The following is a 7,436-nucleotide window of genomic DNA, read 5'->3' as shown; positions in this document are numbered from 1 at the left end:
GAAGAAGAGGAGGAAGAAGGAAAAGGAGGAGGAAAGCAAGAGGGTATGGAAATATATATCCCAAAGTAAAGTCTTTAAATGCTAGAGAGATCAAATTATGAGGGTGTACATAGAAATCACAAGGAATGATAAAAATACAAAACCATAGCTTCTCCATCCAAACCAGGTCTTGTACTTCAAAAATCAATAGAAAATATCTCACTTTAAGAGGAGCCCTAGCCCAGGGATCCAGCATTGCAGTAGGCCAGAGAGTCAAAGGAATGGGCCATTGAGTAGAGCTCCCTGAGAAATGAAACTACTATACAGTGGTTTCCATTAGTTATCTACTTTATATATAGTAGTGTATATATGTCAACTCCAATCTCCCAATTCATCTCACCACTCCTTTCCTCCTTGGTATATGTACAACTGATTCACTTTGCTATACAACAGAAACTAATAAACATTGTAAAGCAACTATACTCCAATAAGATTTATTTTTTAAAAAAGGAACACACCAGACCAAAGTTCTGGAGGAAATATTGGCTAGTTAGGATCCACAGTTTAGAGATATATCAGGGAGAAAAGATAATTAATTGAAATCAACATTGAGATGAAACAGATGTTGGAATTACCTAACAAGGATTTTAAAGCAGCCTTCATAACAATGCTTCAACAGGCTCTTACAAATTTTCTTGAAACAAAAAATTAAAAATTTTAGCAAAGACCTAAATAGACATTTCTCTAAAAGAGACACACAGGTGGCCAAGGCACATGAAAAGATGCTCAACATTGCTAATTAATAGAGAAATGCAAATCAAAACTATAATGAGATAACACCTCACACTAGTCAGGTTGGCCATCATCAAAAAGTCTACAAACAACAAATGCTGGAGAGGGTATGGAGAAAAGGGAACCCTTTTGCACTGTCAGTGGGAATGTAAATTGGTACAGCAGCTATAGAAAACAGTATGGAGGCTCCTTAAGAAGCTAAAACTAGAGCTACCATATAATACAGTAATCCAACACTTGGGATTATAGAATATAGAAAGGCAATCAGTTGTGTCCGACTCTTTGAGACCCCATGGACTAGATAGTCCTTGGAACTCTCCAGGCCAGAATACTGGAGTGGGTAACCTTTCCCTTCTCCAGGGCATCTTTCCAACCCAGGAATCAAACCCAGGTCTCCCGCGTTGCAGGCGGATTCTTTACCAGCTGAGCCACAAGGGAAACCCAAGAATACTGGAGTGGGTAGACTATCCCTTCTCCAGCGGATCTTCCTGACCCAGGTATCGAACTGGGGTCTCCTGCATTGCAGGTGGATTCTTTACCAACTGAGCTATCAGGGAAGCACTCTTGGGATTAAATCTAGAAATAAACATCATTCGAAAGGATACACGCACCCCAGTGTTCACTGCAATGCTGTTTATAATAGCCAAGACGTGGAAGCAACCTAAATGTCCACCGACAGATGAACAGGTAAAGAAGACGTGGACTACCAAACCATAAGAAAGAATGAAATAATGCCATTTGTAGCAACGTGGGTTATCATACTAAGTGAAGTAAGTCAGGCAGAGAAAGACAAATATCAACATAATATTGCTTATATGCAGGATCTTTCTTTTAAAATGATACAAATGAACTTATTTACAAAACAGAAACAGACTCAAAGACTTAGAGAATGAACTTATGGTTAGCAGGGGAGAAAGCAGGAAGGATAGGTTGGGAGTTTGGAATTGACAGTGGACACACTGATATATTTAAAACAGACAACCAACAAGGACCTGCTGTATTGCATAGGGAACTCTGTTCAATACTCTGTAATAACCTAAAAGGAAAAGAATTTGAAAAAGAATAGATACACATTTATGTAAAACTGAATCACTTTGCTATACACCTAAAACTAACACATTGGTTGTTAATCAACTATACTCTGATATAAAATAAATTTTTTTAAAAACTTCAGCAAATAAAACATATAAAAATAATGTAAATGGAAATTATGGAACTGAAAAATACAATAATAGAATTTTTTTTAAACTTTCTGAATGGGCTTAATATTATAATGGAGATGACATTGGATAGAATCAGCAAACTTGAGGATAAAGAAATAAAATTTACTCAATATAAACAATAGAGATAAAATAGACTGGGGAAAAAATGAGGAGAGTCTCTAGGATCTGTGGTGCAGTAACCAAAATCCCAACATTTGTATCAGAGCCCCAGAGGAGAGAAGAAACAGTCTAAATGAATATGGCAAGAAATTATGCCTGAGACTCTCCCAAATTTGGTGAAAGACACAAACTTACAGTTCCAAGAAGCTGAACAAACCCTACCAGGATAATTCCAAGGGAATCAATGCCAAGACACATAATTGAATTCTGAAAACAAAGACAAATTCTTGAAAGCAGATAGAAAGAAAGAATATATTACCTGTCAGAGGAACATTAATTCAGATGATGGCAGATATCTCATTTGAAACCACAGATACCAGAGGAAATGGCATGGCATTTTTCAAATGCTGAAAGAAAAGAACTGTCAACTGCAAATTCTATATCCAACAAAATAGTCCTTCAAGAACAAAGCCATGTTCAGATGAAGAAAAGCAAAGAGGATTTTTTGCTAACAAACCTACTCTCAAAGAGTGACTAAAGGAAGCTTCTTGAGAAGGTAAAGAAGAGAGTGAAAAAGCTGGCTTAAAACTCAACATTCAAAAAACTAAAATCATGGCATCTGGTCCTATCACCTCATGGCATATGGATGGAGAAACAATGGAAATAGTGAAAGACTTTACTTTCTTGGGCTCCAAAATCACTGTGTATGGTGACTACAGCCATGAAATTAAAAGACACTTGCTCCTTGGAAGAAAAGCTATGACAAACCTAGCTAGAGTATTTAAAAGCAGAGACATTACTTTTCCAACAAAGGTCCATATAGTCAAAGCTATGGTTTTACCAGTAGTCATGTACAGATGTGAGAGTTGGACTGTAAAGAAGGCTGAGCACTGAAGAATTGATGCTTTTGAACTGTGGTGTTGGAGAAGACTCTTGAGAGTCCCTTGGACTGCAAGTAGATCCAACCAGTCCATCCCAAAGGAGATCAGTCCTGAATATTGATTGAAGGACTGATGGTGAAGCTGAAACTCCAATACTTTGGCCACCTGATGCGAAGAGATGACTCATTGGAAAAGACCCTGATGCTGGGAGGGATTGGGGGCAGGAGGAGAAGGGAGCGACAGAGGATGAAATGGTTGGATGGCATCACCAACACGGACATGAGTTTGAGCAAGCTCTGGGAGATGGTAAAGGACAGAAAAGCCTGGCATGCTGCAGTCCATGGGATTGCAAAGAGTCATACATGACTGAGCAACTGAACAACAAATAACAAAGGAAGTTTCATAAACAGAAAGGAAAAGATAATTAGGAACTTCATAAAGGAAAGCATAATATCAAGATAAATTTTTAAAATAGGGGTAAATATGATAGACTATCCTTCTCATGGGTTTCCCTGGTGGCTTAGATGGTAAGGAATCTGCCTGCAATGCAGGAGACCCATATTTGATCCCTGGGTTGGGAAGATTCCCCTGGAGAAGGGGACAGCTATCCATTCCAGTCTTCCTGCCTAGAGAACTCCATGGACAGAGGAGCCTGACAGGCTGCAGTCCATGGGGTTGCAAAGAGTCAGGCACAACTGAATGACTTAACACTTACTTACACTTACCTACTTATTGTTCTCATAAACTTTTACAATCATGATGATTGAAAGAAAAATTCTAATACCTGATACTCAAGGCAAGGGTGCTAAAAATTGGGAAAGGCAAAGGGACCTGAATGGAAGTAAGGTTTCCATACTTCACTCATGTAAGAATAGATTATAACGTCACATGCACATATTGTAATATCCAGAGCAATAATTTTTTATACAAAGTGATATACCCAAACACACTAAAAATAAATCAAGAGAGAATCCTATAAAAAAACCTTCCAGTAACCCACAGAAAGGTGATAAAAGAGAAGCAGAGGAAAGCCAGGAAACAATAAAATTGTGTACTTAAGTTCATATGTATCAACAATCACCTTAAATGTAAATGGTATAAATATACCAATTACAAAGGCAGATTGACAGGGTGGATAAAAAAAACAAACCAAAAAAGAAGCACAAGCCAACTATATGATATTTGAAGTAAGAAGAAATTAATTTCATATTCAATGACACAGGCAGGTTGAAAATAAAAGAATTTTTTTTATAATAAAAAGGAATATATGGAAACGAAAATTAAAAACAATATTACTTACAGTAACTATAGAAAAGAAAGTACTTTGTACATATAAAAAGCACATAAACAGTCTGAATGCTGAAAATTACAAAATGCTAATAAAAGAAATCAAAGAAGACTTAAGTCGATGGAAAGACATAATGTCTTCATGAATTAGGACATTCAACTTCGTAAAGATCTCTCCAAGTTGATCTATAGGTTTAATATAATTCTTGTCAAAATCTCAGCAAAGATTTTATAAGAATAAAGAAGTTTATCCTAAAATTTATATGGGAAGGCACAGTATCTAGTATAGCTAAAACACTCTTGAAAAGGAGTACAGTGAAAAGAATCATTCTTCTTGTTATTAAGGCTTACTATATAGCTAAAGTAATCATGGAGTTGTCACACTGATGGAGAGAAAGACATGAGGATCAGTGGAGCAGAACAGAGAACCCAGGAGTAAGCCTACACAAATAAGCCCAACCGATTATCAAGAAAGGTGCAAACGCAATTCACTGCAGGAAGATTGTTGTTGTCCTTTCAATAAATGGTGCTGGAGCAACTGGACACCCAAAGACAAAAACAAACAAGGAAACAGAAAGTTGACCTAAATCTCACACCTTATATAAAAATTAACTTAAAATGAATAGTGGACTCCAACATAATATGTAAAAATATAAAACTTTTTTTTAAAAAAGAACACCTTTAGGATTTCGAAGGAAAGAGTTCTCAGACTTGATGCCATTAGATAATCCATAAAAGGAAAACTTGGTAAATTAGAGTCATGAATATTAAAAACTTTTGTTCTGTGAAAGATCTGATAAAGGTAATGGAAAGAAAAGGTATACATTGGGAAAATATTTTCAAGCCACATATCTGGCATTGGACTATGTAAATGAATATGTAAAGAATTCTCAAAACTCAATAATAAAAAAGTCCAGTTAGAAAATGGGCAAACAATATGAATAGACATTTTGCTGAAGACCTACAAAGCAAATAACCATATGAAAAGATTTTAGCATCATTTTAGCCACTAAAGAAATGCAACTTAAAAACACAATGAGACAATGAAATATCATTCAGCCATTAAAAAGAATTGTATAATGCCATTTGCAGTAACATGGATAGACCTACCTAGAGATTATCATATTAAGTGAAGTAATACGCCAGTCAGGATGGCTGCTATCCAAAAGTCTACAAGCAATAAATGCTGGAGAGGGTGTGGAGAAAAGGGAACCCTCTTACACTGTTGGTGGGAATGCAAATTAGTACAGCCACTATGGAAAACAGTGTGGAGATTTCTTAAAAAGCTGGAAATAGAACTGCCATATGACCCAGCAATCCCACTTCTGGGCATACACACCAAGGAAACCAGATCTGAAAGAGACACGTGCACCCCAATGTTCATCGCAGCACTGTTTATAATAGCCAGGACATGGAAGCAACCCAGATGCCCATCAGCAGACGAATGGATGAGGAACCTGTGGTACATATACACCATGGAATATTACTCAGCCATTAAAAAGAATTCATTTGAATCAGTTCTAATGAGATGGATGAAACTGGAGCCCATTATACAGAGCGAAGTAAGCCAGAAAGATAAAGACCATTACAGTATACTAACACATATATATGGACTTTAGAAAGATGGTAACGATAACCCTATATGCAAAACAGAAAAAGAGACTCAGATGTATAGAAAGTGAAGTAAGTCAGACGGAAAAAGATCAACATCATATTATAGCAAATATATGCAAAATCTAAAAAAACATGATACAAATGGACTTATTTATAGAACAGAAATAGACTCACAGATATAGAAAACAAACTGATGGTTACTAAAGAGGGAAAGGGAGGGAGAGATAAATTTAGAATTTGAAATTAACAGACATATACTACTATACATAAAACAGATAAACAAGAACCTATTATATAGCACAGGGAACTGTATTTACCATCTTGTAATAACCTAAAATAGAAAAGAACCTGAAAAAGAAAATATATATGTTATATATATGCTTGCTTGCTATAAAACTAATTATGCAACTAAATATACAATGCAGCCTATATACCTACTGCTAGTAAACATACATACCCAGAGCTCTTGGGTATTTATCCCAGAGAAATGAACACATGTTCACACAAAATACACATGACTTTATGTGTGAATTTTGTACACAAATATCTACAGCAACTTAATTTATAGTAGTCAAATGCTGAAAATAACCCAGTCACCCTTTAGCAGGTGAATGGTTAAACTATGGTACATTCATATCATGGAATACTACTCAGAACAAGAGAGAGAGAGAGAGAATTATTGATACAGGTTATAATTTGGATGAAGCTCAAGAGAATTATGGTGAGTGAAAAAAAAGCCAATTACCAAAGACTGTATACTATATTATGAAACATTCTTGAAATAAAATACAGAAACCATGCTAGTAATAAGGATTAGAAATGAAGGAAGAGGCATGGAAGGAAGATGGATATGCTTGTAAAAGGACAACAGGAGAGATTCTCATGGTGATGGAACTGTCCTGTATCTTTACTGTGGCTGTAGATTTGCAAAATTACCCATATAGTAAAATTCTATAGCTTTAAATACATACACAGATGAGTGCAAGTAAAACAGAAGAAATCTGAATAAGAGCAATTGATGATATCAATGTAAATATCCTAGTTGTCATATTGACTACTATTTTACAAGTTACCATCTAGGAAGATTAAGTTACTCAGGATCTCTCTATGTTATTTCTTAAAATTGCATGTGAATCTTCAATTATCTCAAAGTAAAAACCATTAATATTAGGAAGCATTTGCCTAAAATAAAAGCCAAAAACAATAGATCTTTTATGCCTCCCTGTTACCTACAGAATTAAAGTTCAAACTATTTAGCTTCAGATTTCCAGATACTTGCAAACAGATTCCAAATCTTACCTTCCAGAAGTCTGCACACACTGGCTTAATACTTGGATATTCTTGGGAGCTGCTGTGTCTGCTTCCCCACTCAGTTCATCCTCCAGTCCCAACTCCTCCTTCATTTGCTCCAATCCTACCCTCCATCAAGGTTCACCTCCAAATGGCAAAGGGAGAGAGTCCCTCCCTCTGGGTTCCCATGTACCTTTTTAGCTTGTATGGTGTGTGCATGCTAAGTCACTTCAATCACGTCCAACTCTTTGTGACCCTATGGACAGTAGCC

The sequence above is a fragment of the Odocoileus virginianus genome, chromosome 5 (genome assembly GCF_023699985.2).
Source record: "Odocoileus virginianus isolate 20LAN1187 ecotype Illinois chromosome 5, Ovbor_1.2, whole genome shotgun sequence".
NCBI lineage: Eukaryota > Metazoa > Chordata > Mammalia > Artiodactyla > Cervidae > Odocoileus > Odocoileus virginianus.
This window is presented reverse-complemented; position numbering follows the sequence as displayed.